We start from the raw sequence: 20,751 nt of genomic DNA on the forward strand, positions 1-20,751 counted from the left end.
TCCATCATGTTCCCCACCAAGTCCCTCTTCTCTGGATGACACTGTTTCTGTTCACGATCACACCATTCTCTCAGTCCAGACCCAGAACCACAGCCATCTTTGAATGTACCCTCCCTAGTGGGCTATGAGAGACAGTCACAGGTTCTCCCAGCTCTGCTTTTATTCTTCCAATACTGCCATCACTATCGGTACCACAGTCCAGATCCCTTTTCACCTCCTGGTGTCTGGACCACATTCTGGAACCTTCCTGACTAACTTCTTCTTCCTTTGTTCATCCTATGGCTTTTTCATACAGTGGCGCTGGGATATTGAAACGATATTATTCTTTAGCTCAGAATCTCTCATGATTTTTACTGCCTACTAAAAAGCTTTGCACTCAGTTCCAGTGTGTGTGTGTGTGTGTGTGTGTGTGTGTGTGTGTGTGTGTGTGTAGGGGGCAGCGGAGTTCTTACTCACACCACCAGTTCTCTGACACCAGCTGGGTGTCCTCTAATTCAACTCATTTCGGACACTGTCCATCCAGAGATAGCATCAGATTCCACAGGTTGAGGACGCAGTCCCTCAAGACTGTCCCCCACTTCAGATGCCAGTTGCAAGTCCAGGTTGTCATCTAAACCTCTCACAGACTGGCTATACATCAGAGGTCCCCATGACTCCCAACTTGGTTTGATTAATTTGCTGGAACAGCTTATAGAACTCACAAAACCAGTTTACTCACTAGTTCACCACTTTAACGACAAAGGATATTAAAGGATACCAATCAGGGGCGCCTGGGTGGCTCAGTTGGTTAAGCGTCTGACTTCCGCTCAGGTCATGATCTCATGTTCCTTGAGTCTGAGCCCCACATCAAGCTCTGTGCTGCAGCTTGGAGCCTGGAGCCTCCTTGGAATTCTCTCTTTGCCCCTCCCCCACTCACGGTCTGTCTCTGTCTCTCAGAAATGAATAAATGGTAAAAAAAATTAAAAAGTTAAAAAAGGATACCAATCAACAGCCAGATGAAAAGATTCAAAGCACAAGGTCCCAAACAAAGGAGCCTCTGTCCTTGTGGAGTTTGGGGCCAGCCACTGGCGCTTGGAAGTGTGCTGGTTCATCAACCTATCTCTGAACCCCATCCTTTCCATTTTTTATGAGACTTCATTATATAGGCCTGACTGATTAAATCATTGGCCATTGGCAGTTGAACTCAATCTCTGGCCCCTCTCCCTTCCCTGGAGGAGGTCAAAACGGGGCTGAAACTTTCAGCCTTCTAATCTTGCGGTTGGCTCCTCTGGCAACCCCTTCTATCCTTTGGATACCTAGGGCTTTCCAAAAGTTACCTCATTAGCATAACAAAAGCACCATTATCACATTCAGCACTAAGGAAATTACAAGGGTTTCAGGAAATCTGTGCCAGAAACACGGAAGAAGACCAAATATATATTTCCTATTATAAATTACAATATCACACCTTCTAATGTTCAAATGCGTAATATTCAAAGTAAGATGTACAAGACCTTCCATAATCTTATTCCATGTTATTTGTCTAGCCTTGCTACCTAATAATCTTTAAAAACGTTTTGCTATTCACAGGGTTGACTTATCCATTAGGAACAGGAGGCACAATGCCTAAGGCCCACAGTGCTTTTGGGGTCCATAAAATGTTTAATTTATTTCAAATCAGAACAAAAAATATTTTCCACCTTGGATTATGTTCATATGTATACCAACATAGTTATAAAACATAATTTGAAATATATCCTATGGAAGAAGGAGCCAATGAAAGCAAAAGTACCCAGGGATCTTGAAAATCTTAATTGCAGCCTTGTCTCCTCATTCATTCAACCACTGAAAAATTAATTAAGCTCCTACTATTTTTCAGGCACTGAGCAAACAGATATGGTTTCTGCCATCAGAAACTTTAGTTGCAGGGGGCACCTGGGTGGCTCAGTCAGTTAAGTGTCTGACTTTGGCTCAGGTCATGATCTTGCAGTTCATGAGTTCGAGCCCCCTTTCAGATCCTCTGTCCTCCCTTTCTCTCTGCACCCCCCCCCCCCCCGCTCACTCTCTCTCTCTTTAAAAAATAAACTTAAAAAAAAAGAAAAGAAACTTTAGAGGCAACTGTTAGAGACAGACAAGTAAATGTATCAACATAATGACTATAAACTATGGTACATGTTATCACTTAAAAGAAGGGGCACTGAAGGAGGTAACATTGTCAGGAAGGAGTCCAATTTGTACATGTGGTGGTCAGAGAAGGTCATTTTTGAGGAGGTGACATAGAATCTCAGAGTTGAAGGATGAGAAGGAGCTAGTCCTACTGACAGAATTGGGAAGAACATTCCTGCAGAGTTTCTGGGTAAGACTTGGAAATCATGCTGTTCCTCTGTTTTCTGGGTGCTTCAAATGAAGGAGCCTCTGGGACTTGAAGATGTCCTGTCCTTGTCAAATGACAAAAGAAAAACAATTTAGGAATGAGTTTGATGTCCTTTATTCAAGAGAAGACAGTCCACAGATTGGGGCAGTGCAGTGCCTCACAAGCAGTGGAGACTCTTTCCAAGGGATTGTGGGCAAGAGTGAGCATTATAGAGCTTTAGAAGAAGCAACTCAGAAATAGGGCATGATTGACTAGGATTTGGGGAATTCCCTGATAAGGCTACCAGGTCTGATTTTCTAGGGTAAAGTAAGCTAGCTAAAGCTGAGTCATAGGATGGTGATTGGAGTATGTTAGGTTTCCTTGACAGTTATTTCCCATAAGAGCAGGCTGACCTGGGTTTAGATTTGGGACGTGGGCAGAGTCCCAGGATGGCTTCCATTTTGTAGGTCCCCATATACAAATTAACTTTATCATCCTCAAATACAAGCTAAGTTCTTCTGCTTCCATGGTTTCGTTCATACTGCTTCCTCCCCTTATAATTCTTTCTCCTCTGCCTTCCTTTCTCTGTTTTTAAAAACCTTACTCATCCTTCAAGTCCCAGTTCAAATGCCACCACCAAGCCACCGTCTCCATGAGACCTCCTCTGACTATTCCAGCTGAAGTGATCTTGCACTCTTTTGAAGCCCCAAGTCACTCAGGTACCTGTCATCTGCTACCTATTTCTTTCATATCTCTCTGATGTCCGCCGCTTGCTGAGGAATCCCTTGAAGGTAGAGAGTTTTGTGTCTCAGCATTTTTGGAAGCACCGCCATGGTGACCTTCACAAATTAGTTAGTGACTTACCACAAATTTTCTGGCTGCATGGAAAATGAATGGCTAATTCCAAGGCAGACTGTCGTAATGTTGTATTCCTGCAATCTTTCCTTTATTTCCTCCCGCAGACCACGACAGCTATGACTGTAATGAGACCTTGCATATTTAACGTGAGGCTGAGAGAGGAGGAGGCATGATGAATGAGCTCAGGAAAACGTGCGGCTTCTGCAGTGACACTAATAAATGAAATGTAGAATCCAACTCCAACATTTGGGACTGGAAACTAACTACAAACAAGCAAGCAGAAAAATGAACGGGTTGGGGGGTGGAGTGGGCAGCATGTGCGATAAATGAAGAAGATAAAAAGCTACATGCTGCTGATAGGACAGAAATGTCGGGTTTTACATTAGGATTGTTCTATTTTTCTTTTTCTTGCCTTTAAAAAAAAATTAATGGGAAACCAGTCTCCAAAAATTTTTACACAGTCTGGGAGTCTGTGGGTAAGACAAAGAGCCTGACATTGTAGGTGGTCCCCCAGCAGGCCTTGGATCTAAATCGGAGCTGTTACAGCGAACTGTCAGGCCGGGTGCCGCTGTAAACACCACATCCACGGGAGTTGGGTGGAGCATCCGAGTGCAATAGGGACACAAGAAAACCATTCTCCCACTAAAACATGTGTTTAAAAAATATTTTGGTCATGCTTTTGGTGGCTGGATTCTTACTAGACGGCAAGTGAGAGACAGTCCCTTCTTTCAGTCGGAAGTGCAAAAGAACAGAGCGCAATTCTAAAGACCAAAAAAAAAAAAAAAAAAGCAATTTTAGAATAGCAGGAGCTGAGTGAATGGTGTGATTCCCAGGGGGCGTTCTTGACCGACTGGTTTTAAGATTGAGCTTTAGCAAGATGTTAAGATAGGGTGAAAATATGGTCTGGGCTCCAAAGGATCGGAGTCACTTACTGAAACACACTGGTGTGAAACGCTGTGGGGTATTGCTGACGGGGTGGGCATGGGGGTGTGAGGGGACAGAGCTCCCTGGGTGTAGAAGGGGATTCAGGTTAAGGGGTCTCTAGAGCTACGCTCTGGGTGTCCTGGCTTGAGCTCCACTGCTTTTCCTGTTCTCTGGTTGTCAGCTGTTCATTCATGCAACAGATATTTATCGCTGGCCTGCTAAATGACAGATACTGTCACAGACTCTGGGTGAACAGCTGTGAATAAACACCAAAAATATCTGCCCTCATGGAACTTATATTCTAAAGGGTTGAGAATATAGGAATATGTTCTTTCGGATTCTAGACAGTCTCTAGACAGATGATCAATGAAAGACAGACAATTACAAAGATAAAAAGGGAAAATGCATACATAGTATGTCAGGTGGTAATAAATAGTATAGAGAAAAGAAAGCAGGGAAGGGAGATTGGCGGGGTTAAAGGGGTGCAATTTTAAAAAAAGGTCAGTGGAGAAGGTCTCCCTGAAATGGTGGTTTGTGAGTAAAATCCTGAAGAAAGTGAGAGAGTTTATCATATGGATATTTGGGGGAAGAACACTCCAAGGAGGGGAAACAGCCAGTGCAGATGCCCTGACACGGGGCACGTCTGGTGGGCTGGGAGAAGGATGTGGCTGGAGCAGAGAGAGGGGGAAAGTATTAAGGGATGAGGCTGGAGATATCATGGGGGGCAAATCATGTAAGGCCCCAGGGACTTGGGAGCTTACCTAAGGACTGGCTGTGAGCAACATGCCCTTGGACAGACTGTAATGATTTATAAAAAGTAATGTGACTTTCCTCACTCCCTTTTTCAGAGGACTCTGGAGTCTTCCTCCTGCAAACACCGCTTCATATCCTCCAATTAGAGCCATCCTCTGACCTTATTTATTTTTGAGAGAGAGAGAACGTGTGAGCCAGGGAGGGTCAGAGAGAGAGAGGGAGACCTAGAATCCACAGCAGGCTCCAGGCTCTGCATCAGCACAGAGCCCCACACGGGGCCCAAACTCACAAACCACAAGATCATGACCCGAGCGGAAGTTGGACGCTTAACCAACTGAGCCACCCAGGTACCCCAAGAGACTAATATTATTGTCCAGGGAGAACTCACTGCATTTCAACGGATAGCTTACCAGTTTCAGGCCCAAGGACCTCAGCAATAGAGTTGGGGGCCTTCATGCCAAGGGTCTTCATGGCACATGAGTGTGTATGTTCTCCTTATATTTTCCCAGAATTTCCGAAGGAACGATGATCTGCAGTTAACAGTCCATGGTGGAAAAAGAAGTACAAGTATTGTTTTTATCAATATGTTGACCTATTGCTTTTTCTTCACCTACAGGGTTGATCATATGTTTGTCCTTTATTCTACTAATATGGTGTATTGCATTAATTGCTCTTTGAATGCTAAACCAACCTTATAAAAATTCCACTTGGTGATGGCATAAAAATTCTTTTCATATGCTCCTGGACTTAACTTTGTCAAAATCCTAAAGACTTTTGTGTCTATTTTCCTGAGGGATACTGGTCTGTGGGTTTCTTTTCTTAAAATATCTTTGCCTGACTTTTATATCAGGGTAAACTGGGCTCATAGCATAAGTTTGGAAGTGTTTCCTATCCTCTGTTTTCCAGTGCTTGTAAATAATTAGAATTATTTCTTTTTAAAATATTTCTTTTTAAAAATATTTGGTAGAATTCACCAACGAATCCACTTGGGCCTGGCTTTGTCATTGTGGGAAGATTTAAAATTACTAATTCAATTTTTTACTTAATATTCTATTTACATTCTCTATTCCTTCTTGAGTTAGTTTAGGTAATTTGTGTCTTTTTAGAAATTTGTCCACTTCACAGAAGTTGTCTGACTTGATACAAAGTAGTTCGTAATATTTACTCATAATCCTTTATTTTTTTTTTTTTGTAGAGATGGTAGTAAAAATTGCCCCTTTTTTTTCTGATTTTGAGAACTCCTGTCTTCTCTTTCTATTTCTTAATCAGTCTAGCTAGAGATTTATCAACTTTGTTGATCTTTTCCAAGAACAGATTTTTTGTTTCATTGACTTTATTATTTTTCAGTTTTCTACTTCATTGTTTTCTAACTCTTTGGATTTAATTAACTCCTTTATTTCTAGTTTCTTATGGTGTATGTTTAAGTAATTGATTGAAGATCTTTATTCTGTTACAATGTAGGCATTTATAGCTATATATTTCCCTGTAATCACTGCTTTAGCTGCATCCCATAAATCTTTATGTGTTGACTTCAGTGTCATTCAACTAAAAATATGTAAAACATTTCCTTCTGGTGTTTTTGGTTGACAGTGGGTTATTAAGAAGTATTTCTTTAATTTCCAAGTATTCGGTAATTCCTCAGATTTCTAATTTAATTGCATTGTAGTTAGAGAACACACTTTGTGTGATTTCATACCTTTTAAATTTATTGAAACTGGTTTTATGACCTAACATATGGTCTGTTCTAGAGAATGTTCCATGTGTGTTTGAAAAGAATGTCTATTCTGATGTCATTGGGTGGAATGTTTTATAAATACCAGTGAGGTAAAGTGTTCTTCACATTTTCTATATGCTTGGTTTCTTTTCTTTTCTTTTTTAATGTTTATTTATTACTGAGAGAGAAGACGGGGCGGGGGTGGGGGGAGAAAGAGAGGTGGGGAGGGACAGAGAAAGAGGGAGACACAGAATCCAAAGCAAGCTCCAGGCTCTGAGCTGTCAGCACACAGCTTGACGTGTGGCTCGAAGTCACGAACAGTGAGATCATGACCTGAGCTGAAGTCAGACGCCAACCGACTGAGCCACCCAGGTGCCCTGCTTGCTGATTTTCTAATTGTTCTATCAATTATTGAGAGTGGGGTATTAAAATCCCCAACTGTCATTTTTGAACACCATTATCTCTTGCTGAGGTTATTGTGATAGCTTAGCACTCCCTTTCCACCCTCCCTATTTTATTTTTCTCCATAGGACTTATCATCATCTGACCTATTATATCTTTTACTTATATGCTAGAATGTATAATCCCCATGATGGGAGGGATTTTTGTCATTTTTCATCACTGCTGTATTTCTGGTACCTTTAACAGTGACTGACACATAGTCGTCACTCAAAATATAGTTGTCAGAAGAATAAAAACATTACAAAACAAATGACACCCCCTACTCTCTTGGATCAGTACAAAACTCCTCACCCCCACCATCTGGAGGAGATCTGAAATGGGTCAACCCCAGTGGGAATACTGAGATAGATTCAAGGCAAAAGGTGGGAGACATAAGGGGTGCATATGCTTTTGGCCACAAGTAGAAGCTCTCCCTTTCCCTGCATGCCTTTCTTTTGGATTTATCCCTCCTTCCACGTTCTTAGTCATAAAAGTGGCAGATGCTTGAGAATCAGGACTGCAGGTGAGTTTTGAGGATATGGGCTACTGTGCTTGATCTTGGTCAGGGCTATTTGGTTTCCTTCTCCAGGCAAAGGAACCCCACTGACATCAGGTGGCCTTGGGTATCTCATTGGGGGTTAGTTCCCAAGTGAAGAGGGCAAGGTAGGACTTAAACTTCCGAGTAATGAACAGAATGGTTTTCTCCTACATATATGCTTTTCCTTCCTGAACCTGAGAGAGGTAGGTGGCTGGTCTGAGATTGTGTTCAGAATCCCAGCCAGATATCATCCCACCTTAGCATGGTTGACAGTGTCTACTTGGATGTACACCTGAGGTAGATCTGAACTTTTATGTTTATCTTGCCTTCAGAGGGCTACATTATAAAACAACATCAGGAGGGGAAAAAAAAAACAAACATCATGTAATATTTGTTGAGTGCTTGGCATATAATTTAAGATGTTTTATATGTATCTGGCACATAGATACTTTACATATCTATAAGCTCAATCAGTGAAAAATAAAAGATTAATATTTTTTTTCTTTTACTCATTGAAGTTAGGCCTAAGTTTTGTAAACTGTTTTTCTAGCATCTGGATAACCAACTGGAGCTCAGAGTAGAGGTCTGGGCTGGAGACACAAATTTGGGCACCATGAATAAATATATGCTAGTTAAGGCTCTTGGAATAATAGATAATATGCCCTAGAGAATGGGAAGAGGAGAGTGCCTCGGGAAAAACTTTGAGAAATTTCACTTTTCAATTAAAAATTGAAAATGGCTGAGTAGAGGATGAGGGGCCTGAAAAGAAAAAGAAGGAGCATCCAGAGAGGTAGGAAGAAAACTGGGAAGATATTACCTACAGGAAAGTGTCTGTCAGCTTTCTGGAAACTGACCATTCTCATGACACACCTTGCTTTGGGGGAGTCTAACTCTTAGTAAAGTACCTTCATTGAAGTATAAGTTCTCATTAAATGGGTGGTCTTGAAATTGTTCTTGACACCAAGTTTTATGTTATTCAGATGCTGTGTTTTCATCAAAATTATTCTACTCCAATTCTTGGGTCCCCCTCTAAGTATGGCATACCCTTTCCTGATGACCCTCCTATCAATCTATGACTTTTGGCATTCTAATAGTAACCTGAATGCTTGATATCAGTAAAGCACGACAAACAAGCATTGCACAAACAAAGTTGAATTATCAGAGCAGCATATCCAGCTTTTGTGTGCATCAGAACCACCCGGCAAACTTGTTAAAAATACATAGGCCCCAATCCCACCCCTCATATCAGCAGGTCCCGGGTAGGTTCCAGGAGTTTCCACAAGCTCTCTGTGTGATTATGAAGCACAACCAAGTTTTAGGATTATTAGTCCATGTAAAAAAATTAAGTGAAAAACTTAAATGTAATAAAGTGTAAGAAGTGTCAAATAGAAGTATGTTCAGGGTAAAGTGTATATTAAATTTTATTGTATTCGTATCTTAGCATAACAGTAGGCTGTACATTCAGCAATATTATTACAATTTTCAACTATAATGGAATTTTGTGTCAGGGCTTTAAAGCCTTAGAAGTATGATTTTAGTTTCATGAATATTGGAGCAATTTTTAATGTCTTTGTAAATGATCATAAAGATAAGGGAATGCTCTAAACATACAAATATCATGATATTTGTGCTTATAACTTACTTTAGTAGGAATGAGGAAAGCATCTGGCAGTTCCTACTTAAACACTGGGGAGCTTAATAAATGGTCATTATGGGACTGGGCCTCTCATAAGTGTTCTTTCTTTTTCTTTTTTCCCTTTGTCTACTAGGCTTTTTTGCAGCCTGTTGATACAACAGATTCAAACAGCATTGCAGGAATATTCATTAGCAGTTTCTACTAAAACCCCAGCAATGATGTAATGTGCAAAACTCTGAGTCTTACATTAAAATAAGCTTTCTTTTAAAGAATAGTTGGTGTTTTCTTCTTAAAAGGAGGTACTCAGTCACCATGCCATTCATAAAGAAACTTAGACTTCTGTGAGGGACAGATCAGCTCCGCTTTTATTGTAGGGAAACTGAGATGTTCTTTGATTACAACAAGACTTAACAGGAAGAAATAAAGATTAGAAGCAACTATTTAACAAATCTAATTCAAACATTGAGTGGAAACAGCACACAGAATTAGAAAAACAAGTTCAATAGTTTCTTCAAAATGTTGCTTCAAAGGGTCACTTGGCTTCTTGAATTAGCTTCAGTAAGTGTGACACAGCACTCATCGAGCACCAACATTCCTGATCTTCTCTCCTTCCTGGGCACACAGCTGAGCTGCCCTTCCCAGCTTCCTTTGCCATCTATATGGTCCTGTGACTAAGTTCTACCCAATGGCATGTGAGTGGAAGTGACACAATTATACACCTGTTCTAGGCTTGATCCATGAAAACACCCCACCGTGCTTGTCTGTTAGCTGGATAATGACACCCAGGCAGCCTTGAAAGCCACACGTTGAAAATTGTAGGGCCTCTGTTAGCCTGGGTTCTTGAATAAGTATATGGAGCAGAGAAATGCAACCTCTACTCTTCCCCACCTCTCCTCTTCCCCATCTCAATGCCAATGGGCTTTGTTTGAGAGAGAAAGAAACTTTCACCTTGTTAAGCCCCTGAAACGTTTGGGTTTGTTTGTAACTGCAGCTAACCTACTTTAACTAATACAGGATGTAAGGATATAGGCAAGTCTGTATCATGAGAACATGCACTGGCCTACTATTTCTGGAGCCAGAGCCCAAATATAGTCTCATAATTCTCCTACAGAAGTTGTTTTTACCACAACCTCTCACCAAGAAAATCCTCTAGAAAAGAATCCTCTGGCTCCAAAGGGCAGTACTTGGGCTGTCAGGAGTGTTCTAGTCCCGCAAGGACAATTCAGTTTGAATTGGGACACAATCCTAGAAGCACACAGAGAAAAAAATACTGAGAAATTCTAACTCCAGAACTTGTCGTGAACAAAACTGGAATGAAGGAGACTGGAGCATAGCCACAACAGAGCCTGACATGCAGCAGAGACAGAATCAGAACACAGGCCCATCTTCTGGACCCCCTACTTTTCATCCGCAACACACTGGCATATGCTATCATTAAAATCTAAGAGAAAGTCCTCCTGGTTTTTAAATGTTTTACTGTGTGGAAAGTCAGATAACAAATTTCACGGGGTTCAAAGTCCTAGTCTTATCAGTTATGAAGAGATAGGTTTGTCCCTCCTTTTAAGATGATGACTGAGCCCTTTGTAAACATCTCCTCCCTTCCATGGAAGCCAGCCTCTCACACACCAGCACCTTACCCCCTGAGTGATCACTTTCCACTAGGTAGCTATTTTTGGTATTGCCCATTCTGAATACAATCTCAGTGGATATAGAAAATATTGCAGCTTGACTTTATTTTTAATTTTGCCTTCATTCTTATCCAAAGTATTCCTCTGTTAAAAAGAGACAATAGGCCCAAAATGGAGTCACTTATGCTAAGCCCCAAATCACCAAACCAAGAATTACTACTTAACTTAATTATAATTTCAGACTTTCCTTGGCATGGAACCTTAAGCCAGTCAATCTAGAATTACCTGGTCAGCACTAGTAGGATAATCTGCTTGATAGATCCTATCATCCCCTAACGAAAGGTGACGGTAAAGTAATTTTTTTTTTTAATTGGGTGAAATGGTAACCAAGCTGCAGATGATACTTCCAATTATTATTTTTGAACATTTGGCCATTTATAATTTTGAAAAACTTAGGGAAGTGCCCTTGTAGAGCACTGGTTTCAATCATTGCTCTTAAGAAGCTGTTTGATGAAGCACATTAACTTTCGCAACAGAAAGGAAAAAAAAGACAGGTGACTCTACCACTACCAATTTGCTTTGTGCTGGTATAACTTTCTTGTCCTCCTCCCTTCTGCCTGTAAAAGTATTTCATTTTGTACAGCCCCTCGGAGCTCCTTTTTATCTGCCAGATAGGATGCTGCCTGATTCATGAATCATTGAGTAAAGCCAATAAGATCTTTAAAATTTACTCATTTGAGTTTTGTTTTTTAACACCTCTAAGCCTTAAAACTCTTTGGCCATTTAGGTACCTCTCTCTCCTTCCTAGTCTGTTAAATAAAATAGCTGTCATCTGGGGTGCCTGGATGGCTCAGTTGGTTAAGCGTCCAACTTCAGCTCAGGTCATGATCTCACAGTCTGTGAGTTCAAGCCCCATGTCAGGCTCCGTGCTGACAGCTCAGAGCCTGGAGCCTTAAAAAAAAATAGCCGCCACCCAAGCAGGAGTTATTCTGTACCAGGCATTGTACATGGCCTTTACATACATTGTTACTTAATATTCACACTAGAAATAGATATTATTATTATCCCATTGTGCAGATTAAACAAAAAAGGAGGCTCCAGAAGGTTAAGTAACTTGGCCAAGCTCATATAGCTACTAAGGAGCAGAACCAGGGTTCAAACCCAAGCACTCTGAGCCCCCAAACCTCCACTCTCAACCATCGTACACTGCTTGTACTTTCATTCAGCGATTTTTTGCTCATGAAAGACACCACTTGGAAGAGTAGTTGATCCTTCAGAAGGTCCAATAAACAAGTTCCAGTCCCTCAGAACTTTGTATGTGTACGTTTTTCTTCATTCCAGCACTCGTGGTATGTGGGAACCTTGCACATCACGGTGCTGGTGTTCGCTCTCAGAGTTACCTCCCGTCTCTACATCTTAGCAGCTTTCTGGCATGGTGAGAGCCTGGGGCTGTTGCCACAATCATCCGGAAAAGAGGAGCTTCTTGGCTCTAGCACGTTCTTAACGCTCGGGGGAAGAGCTGTGGGGCCAATCTGTCACTGTGTCTATATTTAGCACCATCTGCCAGGAATATTTCAAGCTGCCTATTTTAGTACATGTCGTTTTGTGCAAATGCCACTGTCCCACCACTAGTTCGTGGGAAACCAAGGGCATTAAGTGGGTTTTCTGGTGTTTATGTTAAGTGTTGTGAGTTGGCCCCTTAGCCAACCTTCAGATGAGATAGGGGAGAGGATGGAGGCAGGATTTTCCCAGGGTGTCAGTCCCAAAGGCCTACACTTTTTAGTGGCTCAAAAGTTATGCAAGAGCAGCAACTCCAGAGGAGATGGTGGAAGTCCTGGCAGGGGAAAAGGAATATAAAAGGCCCAAGACTCTTGTCCAGCATCCCTGGGGCAACATGGGAGGCTTGCCCATTTCAGAGCTCCCCACATTGGCTCCATACATTGTTGTATAGACTCTTACAGCCTTAACCAACTCCCCATACAGCCTTATTGGTCTGTATCAGTGAAAGACAAGAGCTCCCATTGACTGAGCGTTTCCCAGTGCTGGCTTGGACACACACCATCCATTTTGTCCATATGACACCCCTATGAGGCGGTTCTATTCCTGCTTCCACTCTACAGCTAAGGAAACTGAGGCTGAGAAAGGCTGAGGGACTTGTTGCAGAGTCGGAATTAGAACTCAGGCCCACCTAAATCCAGACCTCGTGATTTTACCCATTATCATCAGACTGACCCATTCTATGTCCCCTACCCATACAGTCTCCCTGTTTTCTTCCCCCAGCGACAGACACTGTACTTTTTTGCATATATTTCCATCTCCAGCTTATTTTCCAGACTCAATGCTTAACTGCATTTGAGGGGTTCTGACCACAAGTTTGTTATCCAACCCCACTGCAGATAAACACCCCTCCCAGATGGGGTCCAGCCAAGTGAGGTGATGGGGCTCTGGGATTTGCCCCTGCCCTTGAGTAAGTACTGGTAGGCAGAAGCAGTTGAGCACCCTTTTAGGAGGGGTTGCCCCTGCTGCAGAGGTGAGTTTGACTGGCTTTCATCTGATAAGGCTGCTGGAAAAGGAACTGCCACCAGGAAGTGGCATGGGGCTGGGCCTGAGAAGACGAACAATGGGGCGAAGTTCATTAATCCAGCTGTCCTAGGTGACTTATTAATCTTCAGAGTGGCTGAATCTAGGAAAATTCTGAATTGTGATAATAGGAAAATCTTTATATATATATATATATATATATATATATATATATATATATTTTATAAATATATATATTTCATAAATATATATTTATAAATATATATATATATTTTTTTCTAAGCATAATTCCTGAAGATAAGCACATTTCACTAAATCACCCTAGGGTGAAGGTTAGAAGAGATGGCTACACTTTTGCTGTGGTTTGGTACGTTGGAAATAGTCTTTGGGAAGAAGAGGGACTGGCAAGTGTGAATGGCACAGAAGACAGATTAGAAATCAGATCTTCTAATAGACCATTTCATATCCCATCTGTTTCAGTTACTTATTCCTACAGAATAAGCATCCTTAAACTTACTGGCTTAAAACAAGAATGATCATTTTATTATTGTCCTCCGTGGATTTTAGGGGTCTGACTGGCTTGTGGTTCTCACTGTGGTCTCTCCTACAGTTGTAGTCAGACTGTGGTTGGGGCTGGAGTCATCTCAAAGGCTTCCTCCTATGTCTGGAAGTTGGGACCTCAGGCTGTTATCTGGGACCTTAGCTCAGCTGTCAAGACATCTACACATGGCCTTTCCACATGGCTTGAGATTTTACACAGGATGGGGGCCGTGTTCCTGGAGGGAGAGGCCTAAGAATGAGGTAAACAAGGTAAACGCTGTCTCACCTTTATGACCAAGACTTGGAAGTCACATGGTGTCCCATTATAGTCCCATAATAGTCACAGACCAGCCTAGATTCAAGAGGAGAGAACACGAACACACTCCTCAAAGAAGTATCGACATCAGTTTGTAAGAGGGACATATGAACTGGGATATACATTATGGTGACTCTCTTTGAAATATACAATCTTCCATACCAATTGCATTGGACTAGGGGAAGAACGTGGGTTTGGAAGAAATTGGGTGAGGTAGGGTGACTAGTATGGCAGTGGAGAACCAAGACTCCAAGAAATGCCTTCAGTCAACACATGTTGAATTTCATGAGGTACTCACCACAAGCCAGAAACCAGGGATACAGCAGTGAATAAGAGACAAGGGCCTGGCCTTCATGTAGGTTACAATCTGATAGGGAAACAATGACCAGCTACTCAAATAAATACAGAAATGCCATGAGGAACTATAAAGTTGGAAAGGACATTGACAAGTTTGGAGACAGTGTCTAGTTCAGATAAAGTGCTTAGGGAAGACCTGTCTGAAGTGGGAACATTTGAACAGAGGCCTGAATGAACGGAGGGAAGGAGGGAGGGAGTGAAGCATGCAAACATCTGAAGAAAGGGCAATCCGGGCTGAGGGAAGAGCAGGTATAAAGTCCCTGCAGAGGGATAAGCTTGGTGTGTTCATACAGGAAGCTGTAGCTAGATTGAGTTGGATTGAGTTGGAGAAGGGTAAGAAATGAGGTACATGAAGTTGCCAGTAGTTGTGCTTAATCTGAGGCAAAATCCATTTCAAAACATTTTTTTTTTTGCTGTTGATATTTGGTTTCCTAAGTGTTAGGATGGAAGGACAAATTCTCAACAGAAAGTATCCATCATTAATATGGGCTTCCTGTTTTCTAAATGTAAATGACCATTTTCCTTTGGGGACAGAGCTGACTGCATACAAACTTCGGAAAAATGTCTCTGACATGAATGTAGAAGCATCTGGCTACCCTCAGGGTACCTTCCCACCCCTTACTGCAGCCAATCTGGTCTTTGTCAGGGCATCTTTCTTTTCAGAGAGTAACTATGACAACGGAACGTGATGCTGTGGGTCTGCGGCCCTGTATTTGCACAAAATATGTGATGCTATCAGAACACAGAATTATGAATCAAGATAGCGTCAGCCTCTCCCTTTGTAGTGAACAAGTTATCTGCTATCTGATTCAATTAATGTTTTGTTACTGGTTTTGTTTTTACTATGACTCTCTCATAACAAGGTGAGTAGTATGTTCTATAATCTATAGCATCATTTCCTAAACTAACTTGATCAAGACCTCTGCATTAGTTTTCTATTGCTGCTGTAACAAATTACCAAAAATTTAACAGCATAAACAACACAAGTGTATTGTTATACAGTATGTAGATTGGAAGTCTGATGTGGATCTCACCAGAATAAAATCAAGGTGTCAGTATGCCTGTGTTTCTTTCTTGAGGCTCAGTGAGAGGATTCATTCCCTTAGTCATTCTGGTTCTTGGTAGAATTGAATTCCTTGTGGTTATAGGACCGCAGGTTTCCGTTTCCTTGCTGGCTGAGGGCCATTCCCAGCTTCTTCTAGAGGCTTCCCGAATTCCTTGGCTCCTATGTCAAAACCCTCTTAAACTTTGAATCTCTCCCCCTTCTTCTTCTGTCTCATCTCTCTTGGACCACAGCCAAGGAAGATTTTCAATTTAAGGGCTCATGTGTTAGGTTGGGCCCACTTGGATAATCCAGGATAGCCTCCCCATCTCAAGGTCTGTACTCTTAGTCACATCAGCAAAGTTCCATTTGCCATGTAAGGCAACACAGTCACGGGTTCCAGGAATTAAGGTGTGGGCATCTTTAGGAGAGACATTATTCTACCTGCCATTCCCTAACCCCCAATAAACTAGAGCTTAATAGTTTGAGAAATACTGCTCTAGAGGTATTAAAAGGACCGACTTTTTGGCAGAAAAGACACTAATTCTTTGGGGGCAGTGACAACAGTCAAAGCCCTGGATGAGCAGGAGACCAGGTGTAGTCTGGATTCCTCCATGTGGTTGGGGATGGAGGTACAGAGGAATAAGGTTTCAGTGATGGATTTACTTTCTTGCCGTACCAGCGTATGAATCAGGTAGGCTTTTGGATTGGGCTGGTCTGTCAAGATCTTCTGCCTCGTAATGCCTGAAGGGAGAGGGAGGGACAGTTACTGTACCAGGGGCTTTTCACAATCCCCTGATATAATGGTCACTCTAACTTGTGAAGGTGAATGCTGCATTGGAACCTATGTGTGATGGATTCATTTGCTGTCCCACCCACGTCCCTCTTACCATGCTGGTGAACCCATCCTACAGCAGCCGTGTGCTAACAGCTCACAGCTTCCCTTACAGCTAATGGGAGATGACTCAGCTGTGAGGTCAAGCCTCCCCAACACACACACCCACACATACCCACACACACACATGCACGCACGCGCACACACACACACACACACACACACACACACACACACACACACCTTCCCAACCCACAGAAGTCTGGCCCTCTTGCCTTGTGGTGAGAAGATTTCTGTGATATCACTTATGCCTCAGAGTTTTCTATGGATCACGTCTGGCATTTTCGGAGACCACATCCTTGCTCTACTCTTTCCTTCACTTTTCTGCTTCCCTTTGTCACTTACAAGTTTTTCCTGAATAAATCAATAAATCACATGTCCCCAAAACTTTGCCTCAGGCTCTGCTTCCAAGGAACCCAACCGAAAATATGATAATGTTAATTTGTATCTGGGGACCCACAAAATGGAGGCCACTTCAGTGGACCTGCCCACATCACAAATCTGAACCTAAGTCAGCCTGCATTTATGGGAAGCACTTGTCAAGGAAACTTAACAAACACCAATCACAGTCCTCCAACTCAGCTTTAACTAGCTTACCTTACCGTAGAAAATAAGACCTGCTTGCCTTATCAGGAAATCCCCAACGTCCTAGCCATCGTGTCCTGTTACACAATACCTCTACTAATGCTAACACTCGCTCTTGTCAAAAATCCCCTGGGAAGATTCATCCACTGCTGTGAGGCACTGCACTGTCCCAATCCATGTCTCCCTCACTCCAAAGTTCTTGCTTTTTGCAGGTTCCTGGCCTAGAATCAGATGGCACCAAGAAAAATCCTGGAGAAAATGACGCACCTCGTGCACGTCCCCTTCGAGGTATGTGGTTGAGCAAATAAAAGGAGGCTTGATTGTTTATCTGCAAAAGTGAGGGTGGGAATTCCATGCAGGATTCTAAAGACTTCATCTGTGGAAAAGAATGAGAAGCTGAGAATATAGTGCAAAGGCAATGGTCCTCTCCAGTGCAAGTTCCCTGGGGGCAAGGACTGAGTCCCCGGAGCCTCGCACAGTAGCTGACACACGGCAAATCTGCTGCTTCCTGAATAAGTGACTAAAGTGGAGACAAGCAATAAGAGGTAAGGTCTCTGTGAACCAGGATTAGCAGGGTAAGCAGGAGAAAGTTGGGGAAAGAGCGTCTGTTCTCAGTAACACGTGCTCCTTGGTGCCTTCCCAAACTCCTCTGTGATAACGCTTCCTGGAACCTGCTTGTGGTTCCCAGGAATCTGTGGACATAGTCCCTCACCTGGGAAAGGGGCACTTCTGGTCAACCCTTCCTCCACAGCCTGGAAAGAGCACCAGCAGCCTGCTCTTTTACCTGGCACGTGTCCTGCCTGTAAGAGACCTAGTGTAGCTTTAGGTTAGGCTTCATTTATGTTATTAGCATGCTATTTATTTATTTCTTTAATATGAAATTTATTGTCAAATTGGTTTCCATACAACACCCAGTGCTCATCCCAACAGGTGCCCTCTTCAATGCCCATCACCCACCCTCCCTTCCCTCCCACCCCCCATCAACCCTCAGTTTGTTCTCAGTTTTTAAGAGTCTCTTATGGTTTGGCTCTCTCCCTCTCTAACTTTTTTTTCCCTTCCCCTCCCCCATGGGTTTCTGTTAAGTTTCTCAGGATCCACGTAAGAGTGAAAACATATGGTATCTGTCTTTCTCTGTGTGACTTAATTCACTTAGCGTAACACTCTCCAGTTCCATCCACGTTGCTACAAAGGGCCAGATTTCATTCTTTCTCATATTAACTTATACAATAAAACACCAAGAATTAACCCGTTTTACTTTAGTGCTTAGTAAGTACTAAAACAAATAGACCCTATATATGGTTTCCCTCTAGGCAGCAAAGCCCTGGAGAGTCAAAAATAAGTCTTCACCTTGGACTCCCCCATCGTGCCGGCCACATTGTAGATGCCCAAATACGTATTCATCTGAATGGTCTTGAACTCTTAGGTAGTCATGGCCCAGCCTGAGATCTTTCTCCAAGGATTATCTAGAATTAGAAAAAGAGACTTTGAGGCAGAGAGTGTTTCTGACAACACGCGTCACTGGCTAGCCTTGGGAAAGGAATGGGAAGGTTTGGCAACCTCCTTCAGAGGCTGGACCCCAAGCCCCACTAGTAATGTAGGTAAAAAGCATGTGACTCAGAAAGTAGCAAAATCATGGAGCAGCATGCCAAGTTGAGAATCATTGAAGCAAGTGGTGTAAATGATGAAATTGAAAAGACAGAGACCTTTTTAGAAAAAGCCAGGGTATGCAGAAGTGACAGCGCTGAGAGCCAGGTTTGGGTGGAAATGACAAGACCTCCCCAGTCCCCTTGCAGGAGGGCCTTGGTGAGTGGCTTTTATATGCCCTTTTAAGTTGCTGCAAGAGCCGCCTGCTGGATCAGCTAAGGCTGGAAGTTCCTCGTGATGGTTTGTAACACAATCGAGGTTCCCACATCCTCTCTGTACAGGCTGCTCCTCCGGTCAGATAAAATGCACCCCGGGTGCTCCACAGTTCATTCGTTTATGTTTTCCTCCCTTTACTGCCCTTGTTCTTTTGCTCTTCCAGAATCGCCAGGTTCTTACTCACCTCTCATTGAACAGGAAACTTTGTTTCCTCTCATAGTGTTTGCTGCTTCCTCTCTGTGCTGGTTTCCAGCCAGTGAGAAGCCCAACCCGTTACTGGTTTGTGGTGGGTGCTGGGCAGCAGACAGCTTGACTTGCCCCATGTTCTCTCCTCCCCCACTTGCCTGAGAGGAGTGTTTCAGACGGAGTTCCCAAATGTCTGCTAAACCGCAGGGTGTTTCCCGTGACTGACACCTTTCCAAGCTGGGACATCCTTCCCTATATCACTCAGTGTGGGTGGAGAGAGGAAAGGAGCTGTTATCTTAGACATGCCCCATCCATGCCGTGTACTGGTCTAGGTACCCAGTGGAATGGCTGGAATTCTCACAGCCACCTGGTGGACTCAGTGCGGTCCTGACTTTGCAAATCGGGGAGCTCAGATTTGCCCAAGACGCAGCTAGGACGCTCAAGAGCAAGGGCTCAAGGCTAGGTCCCCGGCCCCAGCATCCACCTCCTTGAACACACCAGAGGGACTTTAGCTTCTCCGCCCACACCCCCCACCCCGCAGAAGGGAACTTGTTCTCCCCACTTCCCCTCTCCCCTAACTCCTGATTCATGAAGAAACTAATGAATTCATGATTTGTGAAGACTTTTGTCCTTGAGCTCTGCTCAGATAGGCTTTGTTTCAAAACACAGTGTTCATTCATGCCAGATTCTCCAGGGCACTTCCAATTTCATACAATTTTACAATTCTTAATAAATTCATTTTGGTACATTTATGATAAGTATGATCTCATTTTATACCGTCTTAAGGCATTCCATGTGCAGAAATTCAGAAACTAGGGAAAAAAATTTCTCAGATACCATGCCCTGACTTTTGAATCAGAAAATGCTTCTCTCTCTGATACAGACACCAAGACTGCAACACGATCGTCTTTGCTCATCTGTCGGCATTTTTTTTAGGGAGCAAGTTCTGTGTTCCAGACCCTGGAAATGCTGCTGTGCATCCCTCATTGCAGCCCAGCCCCAGGATATTCCAGCACCTTTTCCAAACAGATCCTTGACCAAGCAACCTCAGCCTCCCTCCCCACCCCGCACCGCCATACTGAGAATCAAGAGGGTTTTCTCAACCTTGCTGCAGATGGAACAGCTGTTCCTGCCCTGAGACTCCCTTCTCCAACTCCCATCCATGGACATGTGGGGCAAAGCCCCGAGTGGACAGGCTGATTGCTATCTCTGGGTGCCAAAAAGAAAGTCCTGCGTGCCCCTCCCCAGTTGCCTGCCTCCGGCTGACTCCACTCCCTCCCTATGGATGGGGCTCCACACATGTTGCCTCCAGCCTCTCTGAAGCCCACTCTTTCCAAACCATTGAGTCATTTCCTCTCAGGGACTTTCTCATTAAAACCTTCCTGTTTGCGTTTGCTCTGGAGCTCCACTCCGAGTTGCTGTTTCCTTCTCTGTCCCCACTGAGCTGTAATTAATGGCCCAGCACCTTCCAGCCCTCCCTCCCGCTGCAGTGTTTCTTCCCACTCTCTTCTCTTGGCTGGAATCGCTACGCCTTGTACACATTTGTGCAAAGGCCCAGAGTTCCTAAAGCTGTGAGGAAAATGGGGGATACGGGTCTCGTCCTAC

At 43.2% G+C, this 20,751-nt stretch overlaps 1 long non-coding RNA gene across 1 annotated transcript in view; it reads left to right on the plus strand.

Moving 5' to 3' along the window:
• Positions 1 to 20,751, plus strand: part of LOC147572635 (uncharacterized) — a 124,984-nt gene that overhangs the window by 12,066 nt on the left and 92,167 nt on the right. The window contains exon 4 of the long non-coding RNA XR_015246002.1: positions 17,313 to 17,388. This is a non-coding gene — a long non-coding RNA (uncharacterized LOC147572635). The remainder of the gene's footprint in view (positions 1 to 17,312; positions 17,389 to 20,751) is intronic.

The sequence above is a fragment of the Puma concolor genome, chromosome E4 (assembly GCF_028749965.1).
Source record: "Puma concolor isolate L17-30 chromosome E4, mPumCon1.1.hap2, whole genome shotgun sequence".
NCBI classification, from domain to species: domain Eukaryota; kingdom Metazoa; phylum Chordata; class Mammalia; order Carnivora; family Felidae; genus Puma; species Puma concolor.